This window comes from Dipodomys merriami, unplaced genomic scaffold, assembly GCF_024711535.1.
Source record: "Dipodomys merriami isolate MVZ:Mamm:240054 unplaced genomic scaffold, mDipMer1.0.p SCAF_14, whole genome shotgun sequence".
NCBI lineage: Eukaryota > Metazoa > Chordata > Mammalia > Rodentia > Heteromyidae > Dipodomys > Dipodomys merriami.
The window spans coordinates 15,332,290-15,352,999 of record NW_027202715.1 but is presented as its reverse complement, the minus strand read 5'-3'; the positions used below and the strand labels follow the sequence as shown (position 1 = coordinate 15,352,999).

The following is a 20,710-nucleotide window of genomic DNA, read 5'->3' as shown; positions in this document are numbered from 1 at the left end:
CTGAATGTCTCAATTGCTCTATTATTATTATCAATGATGATGATGATGACGATGCTGGTACTTAGGCTTAAAATTAGGGCTTAAGATGTTGAAGTCCCTTAGCTCAAGGCTGGCCCTCTACCACTTGAGCCATAGCTCTATACCCAGCTGTTTGGTACTTAATTAGAGATAAGAGACTTTCTTGCCCAGGTTGGCTTGAACTGTAATCCTCAGATCTCAGCCTCCTGAGTAGCTACAATTATGAAAGTGAACCACCAGTGCCAGACCTTATCATTGTTGCCAAATCTGTACATAAACACAACAAAATTCTAAATAGTGACATTCTTGGTGCAAACCAACATAGGGTTAACACTTTTAAAATTCCTTATTTGTCTATGGTCCAAGAAATCTTTAAGAACCACTCTTAAGCCTTTGGGATTTCTTCTATGATTGGCCAAGTCATGAAATTGTTTTTTCTAGTAAAAGGTCTAACCAAAGGTCCCTTAGGTTTTAAAGAGAACAAAAGCAGCCAAACTTGTGTCCAGTCAGCAAAGAGTGGCACTTGTTTGGTTAATTGTTGGCAGGAGGTGTGAACATCTATTTTGACAGCTAACAGAACCAAAAAGCTGCCCAGGAGAATTTTCAGAGTGCTCAGGATGAAGTGCAAACTAATTAAAATAAACCCACTATGCAAATCTTAAGTGCAGATCTCTGGGGTTTCCACAAGACCATCCCTTGATTGTAGCTGCTGGATATTAATCTAGTTGAAGGTAGTTTATTAATAATATTAGTAATCATAATAATATAAATTTGGGGAATATATTTCTTTGGAGAATCGCAGACGCACACTGTGTCGGTTACCATATGGTGAATCCCGGTCCCCCTCCCCAGGCAGCCCTGGGTGGGCCTTCCTGCCCGCCCATCCTCACAGCAGGCCGCCACCTTCCCCACAGCTCAATCTGTGCCCTCCCGAGTATCATAATACTCAGGCTTCAGAAAGTGGCAATTGTGACAGTCACTAGCTGCTCATGCCTGTCATCCTAGCTACTTAGGAGGCTGAGATCTGAGGATGACAGTTCAAAGCCAGGCTGGGAAAAACTATCCATGAGACTCTTAACTCTAACCACAAAAATCAAATAAAGCCAAAAGTAGAGCTGTGACTCAAGTGGTAGAGCGCTAGCCTTGAGCACAAAAGCTCAGGGACAGCACCTAGGCCCTGAGTTCAAGCTCCAGGATCCGCACACACATACACAAGACACACACACACACACACACACAATAAATAAGGGGGAGCAAAACAGTAGAAAGTTTAAGGAGAAAGAGTCCTGGTCTTGAGTGTGTCAAGGCCATCATCATCATCACATAATGATGATGATGATGATGATGATGATGATGATGATGATAGTAATAATAATAATAATAATAATAATAATAATAATAATAATAATGGAGCTTGAACTCAGGGTCTGGGCTCCATCCATGCCCTACCACTTGAATCACAGTTCCACTCTCAGTTTTTGTTGGTTAATTGGGTACAGGACTCTCATGGCCTTTCCTGCCCTGACTGGCTTTGAATTGAGATCCTCAGATCTCAGCCTCCTCAGTAGCTAGAATCACAGGGGTGAGCCACCAGTGGCCAGAAAACAAGAATATTCACAGTTGAGCTGCAGCTGATGGGTACCACATGTGGCCAAGGGGCAGGCATGTGGTGGTGGGTGGTGTTTCTTTCAGGGCCCCTGGGTTGGGTGCAGCTCAGAGGCTGTTCTGGAGAAGCCCGCGGTGTGGCACACAGGGCCTGACTTGGCTGAGTATCTGTTCATAGGACAACTTGTCAGGTAAAAGGGGAGACATGGCAAGAGACCACTCACCCTCTGGGGATCCCCAAACCCAAGGATCACAACATGGGAGCACACTCTTCTCCAGCCCCAGCCCCAGCCACCTTCTCACGCCAGTCCAAGTGTGACAAGCATCATTGCTGAAAGCATCTTGTCCCCATCTCCTGTTATCAACCGCCACAGTAGCTACCGTTCCCTGCTGTCATGACACTCTTGGGCTACAGAAGGACCCCAGTCACTCTTATACACCATCCAGATACAGCTTCTGAAAGCCAAATCTGTCATGTCCACCCATTGCTTAGAACCTCAATGGCTTACCTGTTTTCACATATTCCAAAGGAGTCTTAGTAAGGAGTCTCTCCTACCATCCTCATTTCTGGACTATTTCTACTTTGTGGTTGGCTTTCCATGCATCCTGGCCTTTTGCCAGCTTCTTTCATAAGTCGTGTGACTTCATGCTTTGGGGCTTTAGCATGTTGGACCCTCTGCTTAGCATTCTTTTCTTTTCCTCTGCCCTACCCTGTTTCCTGGCTAACTCCTACACATGCTTCAGAACCCCAGATACATACCCCTTCACCAAGAAAGCCTCTTCAGGTTATTTCAGGTGCTCCCGGGACACACTCTCATAATTGGTTTGGCCTGCCTAGCAACTGAACTGGGTGATTTGCTGGTTAACATCTCTCTCTCTTGTTAGTCTGGGAACTTCCCTGTGCTGGACTGTTGTCTGTCTTTCCACCTGTCTTCATGACCTGACATGAGATGTCTAACATGATTAAGTCTTTCTACTTCCACCCTGAACATTTTTTCACACTATTAGTTTCCTTAGCAGAACTTAAAAAATTGATTCAATGGTAATTTGGCAATTGCTGACCTACCACAAATCCTAGAATAGACAACTTGAATCCAAGTGAATTTCCTTTATTTTTTGATTCTAAGCCCTAACATATATCTGTGGTCAAAAATGGACTGTGATCAAAAATGTAATCCTAGCTACCCAGGAGGCTGAGATCTGAGGATTGCTGTTTGAAGCCAGCCTGGGTGGGAAAGTTTATAAGATTCTTATCTCTAATTAAGCACTTAAAAACTGGAAGTGGGGGCTGGGATGGTGGCTCAGTGGTAGAGCACTTGCCTTGCATGCATGAGGCCTTGGGTTTGATTGCTCAGCATCACATAAGCACAAAAAGCCGGAAGTGGTGCTATGGCTCAAGTGGTAGAGTGTTAGCCTTGAGCTGAAGAGCTGAGGGACAGCACCTAGGCCCAGAGTTCAGCCCCCAAGACTGACAAAAAACAAACAAACAAAAAGCCTGAAGTGGAGCTGTGGCTCAAAGTAGAGCCACTAGTGTTGAGCACAAAAGCTCAGGGTCAGTGCCCAGGCCCTGAATTCAAGACTCAGCACCAAAATAAGACACAAAAGGGATCATCTGGGTGCTAGTGATTCATGCCTGTAATCCTAGCTACTCAAGAAGCTGAGCTATCAAACTCACAGTTCAAAGGCACCCTGTATAGAAAAGTCCATTAGACTCTTATCTGCAATTAACCAGCAGGTATGCATATATATGTGTGTTCACACATGTGCACGCCCACACACACACATTAGCCCAAACTAAGACATTCCCCTTATGCAATGCAGAATATGCACAAGCAAATCCTCTGACTCTTACAGGACTGTTGGTGGACACAGAGGCCAAGCACGTGGCTCAGGCCTGACCAGCAAGGCACAGTTCTGACAGAGTATAGGGGCTGCTGTGGGGTGGGGGCAGGGCTGCATAGATCTACAGTGGAGTGGGGCTTCAGGCCTGAAGACAGACAGGGGATGTCGTAGTTCACAACTCCAAAGCACTCCTTAGGGCCTGCCTGAGGTGATGCCTCTGAAGCCCACCCCAGAAAGCAGAGCAAGAGGAATCAATTCCAATTTGTCAGGGCCTTCTGGGTGTGATAAAGCCAGCCTCTGTCATCTCCTCTGTCTTCCTGCTTCCTCCTTGACTGAGAAGTAAAAACACCATTCAATTAAGGCAATTAAATCTACCCAAAGACCTTGGGCTCCAAAACCACAGTACAGGCAAGTGGTCAAACCCAGCAGCAGAGCAAACCCCAATGGCTTCCTGCGAAAGCTGGGCAGAATCCATGGGCGTTCAGAGCCTGTCCAAGGTCCCCTGAGTCAGCCTCTGTCCCCAACCCTCAGCAGCACCCACACATCCCAAACGGAGGGACCCCGTTTCCTGTGGAATAAACTATTATTTCCCCGCCCTCCCCCCCCCCCCCCCCCCGCCCCGTGGCTACAACAGAAAAATAGCAGAGAGGATTTCCAGCGTGTGGCATGAACATAAAATACTCCTTTTCTTTCCACTGTGCTTTTAAATCTTTGGTGAACTCTTCAAGTTCAGGAGCCACAAGTGGCCAAAATGCCACAAGACACACGTAGGGGAGCCTGAGCCCCAGGACCTGAGTCCCAGCTGCAACCCCTCTCTTTCTTTGTATGATGTGTAGCCCTGAGCTGTGTCGTGTGCCTCTCTGAGCCTTTGTTTCTCCACCTACATAGCCCTTCTCCAAATTGAACAAGCTAATGGCTGACAAGTAGGTCATGAGCTACGAAGTGGTGTGCATACAGATCACTGATGTCGCTGTTATTCCAGTATTGACTCTCCATACTGGCCTCCTGATTATAAACACTAGTAGGCCCTGGGGTTGCCACTATATATATACGTGTATATATATAGTCTGAGACTCAGGCTAGTAATTTATTGTAAATACATTCCATATATTGCCCAGATATACTACCTACAGAAGTATTTATCTTTACACTAGGGGTAGTTTGTGTGTGTGTGTGTGTGTGTGTGTGTGTGTGTGTGTGTGTGTGTGTGTGTGTGCCAATCCTGGGGCTTGAACTCAGGGCCTGAGTGCTGTCCCTGAGCTTTTTTGCTCAAGGTTAGCACTCTACCACTTGAGCCACAGCCTCACTTCCAGCTTTTGTGGAATTAATTGGAGACAACTTCTCACAGACTTTGCTGCCTAGGCTGGCTTCATATTATAATCTTCCTGAGTAGCTAGGATTACAGGGGTGAGCCACCAATGCCTGGCTTTCACTGGGGGGTAATTTTAAATTACTTTATCTGGCAGCCGAGGCATGCCAGACCCCTACCTATGTCTATCTTATTGTTGCAGACCCCAGCACCATGTAGCCTAAGTCCCCAGCCCAGCTGTCACCAATGCACTGTGAGATACGGAGTATTTGTATCACCTCTCTGAACCTTCTGTGTCATCTCAAAAGTAAAACTGAATCAAGGCACCAGTGGTTTACACTTATAAACCTAACTACACAGAAGGTTGAGATCTGGAAAATCACAGTTCAAACCCAGCCAGGCACATAACTCCACAAGACTCCCATTTCCAAGAAAACCAGCAAAATCTGGACTGAAAACATGGTTCAAGTGGTAGAAAGCCAGCCAAGTAACAAGTTGAGCAGCATGAAGCTCCTAACTTCAAACTCCAGAACCATAAAAGAAAAAATAAGGAGGAGGAGGAAAAGAAGGAAGAGGAGAGAGAAGAGGAGGAAGAGGAAGAGAAGGAGCTTATATTTACAGCCTCGGCCTCATTCATGGCAGAAGCCCCTGAGCTGGGTCCTCCATTGTCACTGATCTGGGCCCTGTCTTTGTTGGAATGTTGCACCCTTCCACTGTGGGGCTGAAAATGAACCTGGAGGGTGGTGTATTAGCATTTGTAAGAAGTTAGGAGAGAAACCAATTGTCTGTGCAGAAGTCACACCTTCTAGTCCATTCTGATCCCTCCCTGACAGTGCATTAGCATCTTGCAGTGTGACATGCCAAAAAGCATCATGTGCAGAAATATTTGGAGGAGGTAAAATCCAGCTGTGAATTTAGGAAAGGATATTCTGATGCTCACATTGCAAAGGGGCTGGTTCATGAGGATGCGTGTTCAGATCTGACAGGTTTGATATATTCCAATTGAAAAAGAGATCCCTGGCATGAGAGAAGACAAGATGCATTCCTGGAAGTGTGTTGGGTCTAACAACCAGATTCTGCTGTGTTCTATGAAGAATATACCCAGACCGTGTTAACTCAAAACCTCTTAATAACATCATGTGGCAAGGAATGGGTTGACTGACAGACATGGTTAAACTGAAGATATCTCCCTGCAGCCTCTGCTTTTATAGATTCGTATTGCACCAGGTTTTCTTTTTTTCCTTTGGACAGTCCTGGAGCTTGAATTCAGGGCCTGGGTACTGTCCCTGAGCTTCTATGCACAAGACTAGTGCTCTACCAGTTGAGTCACAGCTCCACTTCTGTTTTTTTGGTGGTTAACTGGAGATAAGAGTCTCAGGACTTTCTTGCCATGACTGGCTTTGAGCCATGATCCTTAGATCTCTGCCTCTTGAGTAGCTAGAATTAAAGGCACCAGAGCCCAACTTGCTATAGGATATCTTAAGGAAGTAACAGAGAAAATAGCAGAAGGGCACACTCTAAGAATCAGATAAGTACTAGGATCAGTACATACTGGGAAGCCTCTTGTCTTGTGATTGGATTACTGTATAAGGTCAAATACTCAGGATAAGGAACCACACACTCAGGGTTTTCCACTGTTAATTGTTCGAACTCTGAGCACACTGGTCAAGTCTCCAGCAGCCAGTCACAGTCCCCCCCTCCCCCATAGGGCTCCAGGGTTCCAGCAAAGGTGCTTCTTCCCCTGTAGGCCATGCACACATGAATACCTACCCCAGAGCTCCTTCCTGGGACCCCGCTGGCCCTGGGCTGTGGTGCTCTGCAAAAGCTGCCCAGAGACACGTGCTTGCTAAGAGTCAGCATCTGTGCAGGGAGTGTCAAAGAACTAGCGAGTATGCTGTTGAGCTCTGCAGCGTGGTCCATTTCACACAAGGCAGAGGCAATTGCATTGGTGGCTGATGCCCGCCACTGACTCCCTGGCACATCATCAAATAGCCACGTGCAAGGTACGTCCACAGAACCTCAGTGGAGTGTTCAACATGGAGCTATTGGATGCTTGACTGGACCTCAACCACTCTTGGCCTGGACTGCTAAGAATCACTGGAGCACCAGGGAAATGGCAAAGTCTTGTAGCTACTCCTTATTGTACTTGAAACTCAGTCCTGACTCAAAAGATGTATTGTAAACAAATGCTCTGTTCTAGCCAGCCTGTGACTAATCTCAAAGAAGACTCCAGTTCTCCTGCTTCGTGTGTGTGTGTGTGTGTGTGTGTGTGTGTGTGTGTGTGTGTGTGTGTGTGTGTGTGTGTGTGTGTGTGTGTGTATACCAGTATTGAGGCTTGGCCTCAAGGCCTTGAGCTTGTGTTTAGCTGTTTTGCTCAGCTGTTTTGCTCAAGGTGAGCATTCTACTACCTGAGCCACAGCTCCACTTCAGCTCCACTTTTGCTAGTTAATTACAAGTAACTCTGGGCCTGGGCGCTGTCCCTCAGCTCTTCAGCTCAAGGCTAGTGCTCTACCACTTGAGCCACAGCACCACTTCTGACTTTTTGTGCTTATGTGGTGCTGAGCAATCAAACCCAAGGCCTCAGGCATGCAAGGCAAGCGCTCTACCACTGAGCCACCTTCCCAGCCCCCACTTCCAGTTTTTAAGTAAGCAATTAGAGATAAGAATCTTATAAACTTTCCCACCCAGAATGGCTTCAAACCGCAATCCTCAGATCTCAGCCTCCTGGGTAGTTAGGATTACATTTTCGACCACAGTCCATTATTGACCACAGATAAATGTTACAGATGTTAGGGCTTGGAATAAAAAAATAACGAAAATTCACTTGGATTCAAGTTCTCTATTCTAGGATTTGTGGTAGGTCAGCAATTGCCAAATTACCATTGAATCAATTTTTAAAAAATTCTGCTAAGGAAACTAATAGTGTGAAAAAATATTCAGGGTGGAAGTAGAAAGACTTAATCATGTTAGACATCTCATGTCAGGTCATGAAGACAGGTGGAAAGACAGACAGACAACAGTCCAGCTCAGAGAAGCACCCAGGCTAACAAGAGAGAGAGGTTTTTTGGTTTTTTTTTTTTGGGTCCGGTCGTGGGGCCTGAACTCTGGGCCTGGGCGCTGTCCCTCAGCTCTTCAGCTCAAGGCTAGCGCTCTACCACTTGAGCCACAGCACCACTTCGGCTTCTTTCTTTTTGCTTATGTGGTGCTGAGGTATCGAACCCAGGGTCTTGAGCATGCAAGGCAAGCGCTCTACCACTGAGCCACCTTCCCAGTCCCGAGAGAGAGAGAGAGAGAGAGAGAGAGAGAGAGAGAGAGAGAGAGAGAGAGAGAGAGAGAGAGAGAGAGAGAGAGAGAGAGAGAGAGAGAGAGAGAGAGAGAGAGATTAACCAGCAAATCACCCAGTTCAGTTGCTAGGCAGGCCAAACCAATTATGAGAGTGTGTCCTGGGAGCACCTGAAATAACCTGAAGAGGCTTTCTTGGTGAAGGGGTATGTATCTGGGGTTCTGAAGCATGTGTAGGAGTTAGCCAGGAAACAGGGTAGGGCAGAGGAAAAGAAAAGAATGCTAAGCAGAGGGTCCAACATACTAAAGTCTAAAAGCAATGAAGTCACATGACTTATGAAAGAAGCTGGCAAAAGGCCAGGATGAATGGAAAGCCAGTCTACTGCTCTTTTGTAGCCTAGTTCTCAATTTGAGGGCTATTTGAGCCAGGCTTGGTTTTAGATGTTGAATACCTGGTAGGGACAGCCAAAATGGCCAAGTACATATGCAAACAAGGTGTGTAAATCAAAGCTGTGTTTTAACTGTTCAATGAAGCCAGTCTAAGGCAAGGGTAAATGCATTTTGGTGTGTGTATGTGTGGTGTGTGCCACTCTGGGGATTTGAATTCAGGGCTCTGGATGTTGTCCCTGAACTTCTTTGCCCAAGGCAAGCATTCTAGTGACCCAGCTTCACTTCAGCTTCTTGGTAGTTAATTGGAGATAAGAGTCTCATGGACTTTTCTGCCCAGTCTTGCTTTGAACTCTGACCTTCAGATCTCAGCCTTCGGAGTAGCTAGGATTACAAGCGTGAGCCACCAGTGCCTGGAATGAATGTACTTTTAACAAAGCAGTGCTCTCCTAGGATTCATGGAATTCTGCAGGGAAAAGGCTCACATCAGCCCTGCCCCGGCTGTGTCTCCAGCACCAGTGTAGTAAGTGCTCCAATAAGTGCTCAACCAATAGCTTTTGTTCTGATTTTCTGCCAGTTCTGGGGCTTGAACTCAGGGCCTGGGTGCTATTCCTGAGCTTTTTTTGCTCAAATCTTGCACGCTACTACTTGAGCTACAACTTCACTTTTGGCTTTTTTAGTGGTAAATTGGAGATAAGAGTCTCAGACTTTCCTAACCAAGCTGGCTTTGAACCATGATCTTCAGACCTCAGCCTCTTGAGCAGCTAGAATTACAGACATGAGCCACCGGCACCCAGCCCCAGGTGCTTTTGAATGAAAGAGTGTATCAAAGTACTTCTCATTAACTCGAATTTGTTAAAGTCTTCCAGGAAAATCTAAGTGAACTTGAAATTGGTGATTGGCAAATATCAGGAGTTACAAAGACACAGCAATCACCACACTGGGAAATAGTGGAGGAGAAATCACTGTGGGCTCATAAGGCAGGAATTAAAGGCCAATGATGGGATGTTACATTGTTCCAGCAAGGAATATGTGATTAATCCCAGGAGCCTCAGTTTACCCCACTACAAGATGGAATGAAGGGTCTCCTGGGGAATCCTGTCCATGAGGCACCAAATACAAGAGCAGGTAGAGGTGAGCCCCAGGCTGTATCCATGAGTGCCTAACTTGTGTCTGCTATTCCCCCCACCCCATCCCCAAGACCTCTAGAGCAAGGTCATTTTGTCATTTGCTTATGCATTGCTGGAGACTGGAGGTTTGTGTCCCCAGAAATCATATGTGGGGACACAAGTCCTATGAGTGCCCAATGAGCAGAAAGCTTGAGCCAAGCATTGAAAGCTCACGCTTGTAATCTTAGCTACTCAGGAGGCTGAGACTGGGCAGATCAAAGCTTCCCCAACCCAAGGGGAAAAGTTGGAGAGATTCTATCTCCAAAATAAGCAGCAAAAATCTAGGCTGGAAATCTGGCTCAAATGGTAGAGCACCAATCAAGCAATAAAGTCAAGCAAGCTTGCTTCCTTTCTCTCCTTCTGTCATATGTCTGCCATAAGCTAGGAAGTAAGGCCATGGCAGACACTGGGCTTTTTAGTGTGTTCATCTCCAACTTCCCAGCCTCCAAACTTTGGGAACTTAATTTTGGCTGTTTAAACCAATATATATATGTATATATATACATACGTATATATATATATATATATATATATATATACGTATGTATATATATACATATATATATATATATACGTATGTATATATATACATATATACATATGTATATATATACGTATATATATATACATGTATATATATATACAGGCAGACAGACACATATATACATATATGTTTATATGTATATGTGTGTATGTTTATATGTATACATGAAATGTAGCCTCTTCCTGGGACCCCGCTGGCCCTGGCTCTGTGCTGTGCAGAAGCTGCCCCTCTAGATATGTGCTTGCCTAGGCCAGCATCTGTGCGAGGAGTGTCAGAGAACCAGCGAGCTTGCTGCAGTATGGTTTGTTCTGCACAAGGCAGAGGCACCTGCATTGGTGGCTGATGCCTGCCACCAGCTACCTGGCACATCATCGAATAGCCATGTGCAAAATGCAGAACCTCAGTGGATGTCTTCAATACAGAGCTGCTGGACACTGGCCTGGACTACTGAGAATCACTGGAGCACCAGGGAAATGGTAAAGTCTTGTAGTTACTCCTTATTGTTCTTGAAAGTCAGTTCCTGACTCAAAAGATGTAAACACATGCTCTGTTCTAGCCAGCCTGTGACTGATCTCAAAGAAGACTCATTGTCTTGTTTCCTCTGTGTGTGTGTGTGTGTGGTGTGTGTGTGTGTGTGTGTGTGTGTGTATGTTATATGCCACAACTGAGGTTTGACCTCAAGGCCTTGAGCTTTTGCTTAGTTGTTTTGCTCAAGGTTAGCATTCTACTATTTGAGCTATAGCTCCACTTCTGACTTTTTTTGGTACTGGGATTCGAACTCAGGGCCTGAGTACTGTCCCTGAGATTTTTGGTTTTTGTCTTCATGGCTAGTGCTTTATAACTTGAGCCACTTCCAGCTCTTTTTTTTTTTTTTTTTTTTTTTTTGGTAATTGATTGAAGATAAGAGCCTCACAGATTTTCCTGCCTTGGCTGGCTTTGAGCCTTGATCCTCAAATCTCAGCCTCCGGAGTAGCTAGGGTTACAGTCATGAGTCATCAATGCCTGGCTCAATTTTGACCTTTTGGCCACGTCACTCAATCCAAACTAACAGGGCTATGCCCACTGCCTGGCACTGCCAGACCCAGCCAGGCTGGCACCAAGAAGCAGGAGCGGTGCCAGCTCCTAATAAACACAGTTGTGAGGACTCTACATGGGAATCTGGGTTCAAGTCCCCAGCGAGGCTCTGTGCACATTAAATGTTGGCTAGGTGATGCCAGGTATGTGAGCTTCAGGCTGTGTACCTTGCAGAGGCCCCTCAAAGGGTCTCTAAAATAACACTGCCAAAGACCCCTGGGAGTCCCTCAGGTGGAGACCACTGTTACGGAGTCCAGGCATGCATGCACACGTGGCATTTCCCCACAGTGCCCCAGCATTGCTCATCGTTCTCAGGAGTGCCTGGCCTTGGAGTCTAGAATCCAGATTCTGGAAACCACAGGAACTGACATGAGAGAGAAGTCAAATAGAATGTTCTGGGCAGAAGGAAGAGTGTCATGCTGGCCATGTTACTTAACAACCACTGTATGATAGAGATGATGAGAACTGCTCCCGCTTTGCCCCGCCCCACCCCCAGGGGCGTTTCCCACACTGGGAAAAGCAATTGTGGAAATGGTGTCTGAGCCAGGCCCGAGCTGCCTAACTCCCCAGCCAGACAGAGGCCAGGTAAACGGAGTCAGTGCAGTGCTTCGCATTTCCTGTCTGGCAGCTGTACAGCAAGTGAATGACAGCTCTACCTGGTCCTCCCCGGCTTCCCCAGCAGAGGTGGGAGGTCTGGTCCACTCCTGTGAACTAGATTACCATCACCCCACAGAGCATACCCAGAGATCTAGAAAGGCGAGTTCATGAAGCAAATTTACTCTTCCTTTGTATACTACTCTAATTATCTTCTATTTTGTATTCTCCTCTATTTTCTCTTCTCTCTCTTCTATTTCCTATTTATTATATTTACTTCTATTATAATCTTTCATTTGAAAAAAACTGAGTAGGCAACTTAATAAGTGATTTGGGGACTCAGGAATGACATGATCTATTTATTTATTTTGTGCCTGTCTTGGGTCTTGAACTCATGGCCTGGGCACTGTCCCTGAGCTTTTGTACTCAATCATATCACTCTGTCACTTGAGTCACAGCTCTACTTCCAGTGTTCTAGTAGTTCATTGGAGGTAAAGAGTGTCAGGGCTCTCCTGCTGGGGCTGGCTTCCAACTCTGATCCTCAGATCTCAGCCTTCTAGCTAGTATTACAGGCACCGGCACCTAGCTTGAGTGTTTTTTTTAGAAACTTGTTTGAGGTGAGAATCTCTCAGTGCCCCTGCTCTGGCACCATACAAGGCTGTCCTGTTTACCTGTTGATAGTGATACAGATTTCCATTTGGGTGGAGAGTTGGAGAGCTAAGGCCTCAGTGCAGAGATTGGAGGGTCTGATCAGAGTCTCTGGGGAGGCAGACCCCCTCTGGAGGGGCTTGGGCTAGGCCTTGCTGTTCTGGCCTTGGGCTATGTCCACAGCCTGTACTGCATCTGTACCTAACAAGAGACATGTTTGTTGAGTGAATGAATAAAAGACATTCCCATTTACTGAGCACCTGGTAAAAGATGGGTGCTTTGTAGCACAGCATTACTGGTTAGTATTTATTATTTAATTCAAACTCATAGCAGCCGTGAGTGGCAGGAATTATGCTTGCTCTTTCCTGAGGAGAAATGGGAAAGAATGGGGAAGGCTTAGCACCTGATGGGTTAGGCAGGGACCTGGGGCTGCTCCAAGATTAGGCACCAGCCATGTACATAAAAAAAAAGAAAAACCTTCCTACAGCCAGGTGCCAGTTAACTCACACTGCAATCCTGGAAACTCAGGAGGCTGAAATCTAAGGATCATGGTTCAAAGGTAGCCCAGGCAGGAAAAATCTATGAGAGTCTTATCTCCAGTGGACCAAATAGCCAGATGTGGAGATGCAGCTCAAGTTGTAGAGTGCTCGGCTTGAGCAGAAAAGCTCAGGGACAAGTGCCAAGGCCCTGAGTTCAAGCCCCAGGATCACAATATCACAATACACACACACACACACACACACACACACACACAGATTTCCACCAGCAGCTACTAAGATGCCTGACATAGTCTTTGGAAGCCAGCTTACAGCCCCTACCCTGCTCCTCAACTCCTCCCCTCCCCTCTCCTCACACGCTGATCTCCTGGGAACTGGCCTTAGGGAACTAGAGCCATAGGATGTCCTATCCCCTGTATCCCATCATACCTGGAATTCCAGAGCCAAGACTTCCAGGATCCTGGAACCCTGTGGTGCCTCTAGGGGCTGCCACACATGACTCTCCATTGAGATCTTCAGAATCTTGGACTTTAGCTAAGCCAGGCCATTTGTCTGAGTCTTAGCCATGTCTGGTCACCTTGAGGCTTAATGGGACCACAGACCAGGGAGGCAAGGAGAAGGTACCAGAGGGATCCTGCCCCTTTCTCCCAACTGCACAGGAGGGCAGAGGTACAGCAGAGTCCCCTAGACTCTCAACTGCCCACCTGAGAGATGGTGCTGATATGGGGCTGGGTGAAACAGCCCAGAGGCAAAGAAGAGAGCCACAACTGACCTAGGCACCCTACAGGCTTTTCTCAGCATCCATGCTGTTGATTGAGCTCTAGATCATTTTTTCCCATGGATCTACATTCTGTATCCATGACCCCACCCAGTTCTATTCCAACCGATACATTAGGTCCGACCGGGAACAAGACAATTTTAGGTGGAGACGTTAAGGGTCAGAGAATTTGAGGAACTCACTGAAGGTCACATAGCCACAGAGAAGCAGAATTAGAATCCAGACCCATGTCTCCGGGCTCTGCCCTCTGAAACCAACAAAAGCAGACAGGCAGGAAATGGGGTGCTTCCCTGTAGAGGTAAGAGCGGTGGCCCCTCTTTCCTGGTGCTTTCTATGCTATCTCTTCCCACCAGGAGGCTTTGCCTTGGGGAGGCTGGAGAAGCTTCGGCACACTGGCCTGGCACCCCTGTAGCCCCATCCTGACCTGAGAAGCCATAGGTATCTGGGCTAAGGGGAAAGGGCCCTGCACAGATCACCTATGGGGGGGGCATCCCAACCCTTCTGCGCAGGGGCAGAGCTGCTCATCAGGTTTCTGCCTAGGGTTGGGAAGGCCCACGTAGTTGGCTGATTTGTAGGGTACAGGTGAATGCTGCCTTTGTTTCCTCACTTGCAGGGCAGGGTGACGGGGGCTGGGACTGGGGAGGAAAATAGAGAAGGACCCCACACCATGTGTGACATGTCACAAGATGCTGACTGATGTGTGTGTGTGTGTGTGTGTGTGTGTGTGTGTGTGTGTGTGTGTGTGTGTGTGTGTGTGTGTGTGTGTGTGTGTGTGTGTGTGTGTGTTTGTTGTTTGGTCATGGGGCTTGAACTCAGGGCCTGGTTGCTGATCCTGAACTTTTGTGCTCAAGACTTTTGTACCACTTCTGGAGGGTTTTTTTTAGTGCTTTGAACCATGATCCTCAGAACTCAGCCTCCTCGGTAGCTAGGTTTACAGGCACGAGTCACCAGCTCCCAGCTGACATCCACCTTCTTCATGGAGTTTCTCCTGGCAAGAAAAACATTCAGCTGTGACTATAAAGGCTTCAAGTCTTCTGGAATTTAAAGCCAAAAGTCTGGCAAGTTTACTTAGAATAACAGCTCCTCTTTTTCCTTCCTTCCTTCCTTCTTTCTTTCTTTCCTTCCTTCCTTCCTTCTTTCCTTCCTTCCTTCCTTCCTCCCTCCCTTCCTTCCTTCCTCTCTTTCTGCCTCTTTCTTTCTTTCTTTCTTTCTTTCTTTCCTTCCTTCCTTCCTTCCTTCTCCTCCTTCCTTCTCTTCCTTCCTTCTTTCCTTCCTCCCTCTATTCTTCTCTTTCTCTCTTCCTTCCCTTCTTTCTTTCTTTCTTTCTTTCTTTCTTTCTTTCTTTCTTTCTTTCTTTCCTTCCTTCCTTCCTTCCTTCCTTCTCCTCCTTCCTTCTCTTCCTTCCTTCTTTCCTTCCTCCCTCTATTCTTCTCTTTCTCTCTTCCTTCTGTTCTTTCTTTCTTTCTTTCTTTCTTTCTTTCTTTCTTTCTTTCTTCTTTTCTTTCTCCTTCTTTCTCCTTCCTTCCTTCTCTTCCTTCTCTTCCTTCCTTCCTTCCTTCCTTCTTTCCTTCCTTCCTTTATTTCTTGCCAGTCCTGGGGCTTGAACTCAGAGCCCTGTGCTTTTTATTTATCTACTTTTTTGCTTCACTATGAAAGTCTATCTAAACTCTGGTTGTTTTTACATAACCTTGGAAACTTTAGACCTCCCCTAGTGGGCCCACAGTATATGTAACAAGCTCCAGTGTGTTCTGAGAGGCCCCTGGGAAAGGGGACACATGTTTGTCACTCGTCTTGCCTTACAGGAGACCCTCCAAGGGGCTGTTATTTTCTCATCAAGAGGCTGTTGCCAGGTGCCATTGGCTCATGCCTATAATCTTAGCTACTCAGGAGGCTCAAATCTGAGGATTGCAGTTTGAAGCCAACCTAGGCAGGAAAGTCCATGAGACTTTTATCTCCAATTAATCACTAAAAATCAATCAATCAATCAATCAGTCAATCTGGAAATAGAGCTGTGGCTCAAGTGGTAGAGGGCTAGCCTTGAGCAAAGTGCACAGGCCCTGAGTTCAAGCCCCAGGAACCAAAAAAGAAAAAAAAAGACACACAACAAGAAAGTGCCATTTGTGAGTGCCATAGGCCTTTACCTGACTCTGAGCTGAAGCTTTAATCTTGAAATTCCAGCTTCCAGAGCTGGGAGAAATAGAAGCCTGTTGTTGAAAAGCTTCTCAGTCTATGGGATTTTTTTTTCTTACAGCAGGGTAAACAGACTGACACAGAGACTGCTGGTTTTTTTTTTTTTTTTTTTTTTTTGAAGCATGTAGTGGGGGAAAGGAATCCTGCATTAATCAACAGAGCCAACATCAACACCACCAACTGCAATGCCAAGTATTTGTGAGAAGCTCACGTCTGCAAAGCACGTAGTAGGTTCTCAGGAGCTCAAGTCTGTAAAGCACTTAACAGGTGCTCATTTAATACCTAAATGCCACTCACTCCCATCATTGTGAAGCTCCTGATGTGAACCATAACCCTTAGCCAGAAGAACAGGGACAAAAGCCAAACCTCTTTCTTGCATTGGGCTCTCCTGAACTAGCTGTGTAATGGCCTTTGAAAACTTACAGAGTCACGTGTGCCTCAGTTTCCTTATTTGTAAAAGTAGTCCTCAACTCACAAGGTTGTTGAGAGGGTGAAGTGACAGACCCCTAGCAATTACCCAAGGGATTTCATCATTATTACCACAGTGTAGCCTGGTTAACACAGGACCAGGGGCCATGAGTGGCTGGCATGGCTTTTCTTTTCCACATCAGCGGAGAGGGTCAGCCCTCACATTGACCTGGCAGACCAGGTCCCCCAAGGCCTCCCCAGCCTTGGAGCCACCTCTGGGGTTTGCCTTCCCTAGATTGGGTTTCACTGCTCATTTGCTAAGTATCCGTGGGGATGTCAATTAACCTCTCTTGGGCTCAGAGCCTGCCTCAAAGAAAGGGATTACAAGCCTTACCATGTCTGGTGACCTTAAGAATAACCCCAGATTTCCTAAGATCTTGCCCATGGGACAAGGTAGCCAGGATTGCCGGGTGGACATGACGGGGAAACTGAGGATAGGAAATGAGTCTGATTCTTTGAGTCTAGCCTTGTAGGTCTGACCTCTGACCCTTTCCCTTCTGCAACCTTTGGGCCTGATCTGTCTCTACAAGGGACAGATGGGGCCAGATGAGGTGACGAGTTTGTGGTTACATATTTGGCCCGGTGGGCCCCAGGTCAGGAGCCGGCAAAGGGCAGTTTCAGTGTAACCTGGCCTATGTAGATGAGGCTCAGTGGCCAGCAGGAGTGAAACCATTCTCCGGCCATAGCAAGGAGTGGGAAGCACAGGGTTAGTCCCTGTATCCCCTGAGAGACACCTCAAAGGAATCTGAGCTGCTCTGCCCTGCCTTCCTTCAGTTCTGTACAAGGGCTTTGAGAAAGGGAGATGGCTGAGAGGAAATCCACCCCTCAGTCCAGCCTTGCAGTCTCCTGCCCTTCAAGCCCAGGGCAGAAGGGGGCTGACTGAGGCCCAGGGGAGCCCCGAGCTAGCAATTGAAGCCATGTGGGGTCTCTGGAGGCCTTAAGAGCCCTTCATGGGCTGCCATGTGCCCCTCATGTCTGACCTGGGCTGGTCCCCCCAGAGGTTGACCTAAGTAGGAACAGAAGGTAGTTCAGGAAATGTTCCTCTTCCCTTCTTGCTAAGAACGTGTTCTCTCAGCCAGGTACAGGTGGTGGCTCACAGCTGTAATCCTAGCTTCTCCCAAGGCTGAGCTCTGAGGATCCCAGTTCAAAGTCAACTTGGGCAAACAAATCCAAGAGAGTCTTATCCCCAATGAACCAGAAAAATGTCAGAAGTGGAGGTGTGGCTCACATGATAGAGTGCCAGGCTTGAGTGAGAAAGCCAAGCAAGAGTTCAGGGCCCTGAGTTCAAGCCTCTGTACTGGTCCAAAAATAAAAGAATTCAAGAGGTTTGCTGCCTGCACTCATAGCCACATTCCACACTGGGCCTGAGACTTACACTGGGGTGACAAGCCTCAGCCCTAGCAAGTGCTTCTCATGTTCTTTTTTTGGGTCTTGAGCTAGGGGCCTTCGTTGACCCCTTGGCCTCCTCTCTCTCTCTCTGGCTACTCCTAGCAACTCATGTCACATAACCCGAGGAACCAGATAGAAACCAAGAGGCATCTGGGGTTCTTCCAATTAAGTAAACGAAACCTAAGATTCAATTACAGGGCCACGGGTTGGTTGGATTTGTTGAGATGGGGTTAGACCCTCAAATGGAAATAAAATCAAGATCCACTCCAGCCGACAGCCCATTCTCGTGGGCTGTCCCTTAAAGCCCTTTGCTTCTCTCCAGTAACCCCCTGGCAGACAGCATGAAGCCCCAGGGTCAGTAGGCAGCAGCTGAGCCTCGGTGCCTCGGGGCAGGTCTTCGCTAACTGAGGCTGGCTGGGGCTGGCTGAGACTGGCCGAGTAGGGCTATTTCAAGACATGGGGCTTCCCCTGTGCTGGAAGGGTCACTTGTGCATCTTGACCATCAGGGGCAGAATCAGGAAGCACGGAGACATGAGCGGGCCAGAGGTGGATGCACCCTTTTCTTGAGAATGTCAAGCCTCTACCTCCTCTGCCCTCTCTCGTAACTCCCTCTCTCTGCCTGGGTTTCCTGGGGCTGGGTGGGGGTGGGGGTGTCCGAGCCCCTCTGCTTCCAGCATCCAGCATTCTAGCATCTCATATGAGTCTCTCATCCCATTGAGCTGCTGGTCACTAAAGATCAGAGACAACCACTCACCACCAAAAGACCCGTGGGGCAGACATGGGTTGGACTTGGGTCACCGGAGGTGGCTATTTATAAAGCACTCGATAAGCACAATCTACCCCGCTTGGCTGGGCCACACGGACACGGTACAGCTGGTGACTTCACAGCTAAGCTAACCATCTCCCAGCCCCACAGCGACCATGACAAACTGAACATTTCCTGTGCCAGGCAGATCTGAAAAATAACCCCGGAGACAGGGAGGAGGCCTATTGCCCACCCAGCCACAGGTCCTGAAAGGTCTTTCTCAGATCATTCTGATAGTAATGTTCATCATTTGAGTAGAAGTAGGGACAAAATCAACTCATCTAAGACTCAGGCTTGTACAGCAAGGGGTCAGCGAACTTTCCCAGTACAGAACCACACAGTCGATGATTTCACTGTTACAGGCCCTGTGGTCTTGGCTGCTATCATGTAAAAGCAGCTGTAGACCATATGTAAATGAATGAGCATGGCTGCATGCCAATAAAGCTTTATTTACAAATCCAGATGCCCAGCCCACTGGCCCCCGTAATTCAGCAGCGACTGTTGTAAAGGCTCTCAAAAGTTGAAAACCCAAATGGTTCAGCATGCACATGTGCTTCATTTAGTCTCTAGACTTCTTGTGCTTACGGGCAGATGTCAAGGTACCATAGAATAATTATTTTCATGCATATTCAAAACTTTTCATCCATATTCAAAACTTCTCATCTATACTCAAAACTTTTCATATAAATATATATATGTATATCTGCAAAACATTTCTTCTATATTCAAAACTGTTTTTTTCCCCACCCATCAATTCTGTTCCACAAATAAAAAAATAGCAATGATCTAAGATTGGGCCTAGCCTGCCCATGGCACTGGTTGGACCCCCTGGGGTGCATGAGAACAGGCAGTCTCTGTGATGGGGACATTTATGTTTTCAGAGTCCAAAGGTCCAAGTATCCCATAGTCACTGCTCTGGCTGGTAAGATCCTGACCCAAGAGGAGACAAGGCAGTTTCCTCCTCCAGCTCACGGCCCTGAGACCTGGGCCCACAGAGCTGGCCCATTTGACAATGCTGAGGTCTAGCAGGTCCTGAGGCATGGGCTCACCCAATCATGTGTGAGCACAGCAGGCTGACCAAGGGAGGACAGAGTCTCACAGGGTACACCGCCACACAACATCCCCTGCACCCCCAGCACCTCAGCATCCAGCATGCCCTTGTCCTCCCATCCCATGCACACCCTGATGCTCCCAACACACCCCCAGCCCTCCTGGAACAAATTCTCTCCTGCAATCAGCTGCATCGTTCCTGCCAGGCGGGTGCCAAGGAGCCAGGCAAGTGTCCGGCCTCACTGTACCTTCCGCTTTCCACACGTCCCAGCTGCTCGATGGTCCGGCCTCTCCCGGAATGGAGTGCCCAGCTCTGCCCAGCAGCCCCCAAACTTCTTCACCCACAGAGGAGAGGAGCGTAGACTTAGGATCTCCCACAAACCTGCCCACGTGAGGAAATCAGAGACAAGAAGCCGACCAGACACTGGAAATCCACACAGCTTACCTACAGAGACCCGGCTGAGGGGGAAAAAAACCAAATGGTGTTCTTGGTAGGGAAGAGGCAAACACTGCAACACCCGCGTGGTGTCAAGTAACAGTCAGATTAAACAAACAGCCTTGGCGGCTATTTTTACATCCAGAACAGCCACGGGTAATAGATAACTTGAGGAGTGAGAAATGGCTTGGCCATTAGACCCCCCACACTCTGTTTCCAATTTTTCTTCAATCCACGACCATCTCGAAAGCTACTACAGGTACTTAGATTGGAATTTAAAACAAAATCGCTCAAGAGAGGAAGGAAAACATTTGTCTGAGGAAAACATTCAGAGAACATCACGACATGTGCCTTGGAGCCAGCGCCCTCAGGCCTGCTGAGGTCCCGAGCAGAAATAGCCGCTTTCATCATTGGCCCTGGATGAGCCCAGCCTGCATTCCTCGAGTAAGGAGTCGTACTCTAACCTAGCTTTTGGAGCAAAATAATCTGCTCAGACACAGGCTGGGGCTGGCCAGGCTGGGTTTCAGGGCTGTGTAATACTAAGAGAGGTGGCAAGATAATGTCCACTCAGGAGTTTGGCCACTACAACAAGCTCAGTGGATTTGTAAGGCTGGGGTGCCATTAG

At 47.4% G+C, this 20,710-nt stretch overlaps 1 protein-coding gene across 2 annotated transcripts in view; it reads right to left on the bottom strand.

Moving 5' to 3' along the window:
• The window catches only part of CUNH10orf71 (chromosome unknown C10orf71 homolog), a 30,713-nt gene extending 10,557 nt beyond the window's left edge, over positions 1-20,156 (bottom strand). Inside the window, exon 1 of one of the 2 annotated variants that reach the window (XM_070020800.1) lies at positions 20,095-20,156. The gene's annotated coding sequence lies outside the window, so the exon portion shown is untranslated. Of the gene's footprint in view, positions 1-19,897; positions 20,030-20,094 lie in introns of those variants that run through there. The other variant, XM_070020801.1, reaches the window with a different exon arrangement.
• Between the last annotated feature and the right edge of the window lie 554 nt (positions 20,157-20,710).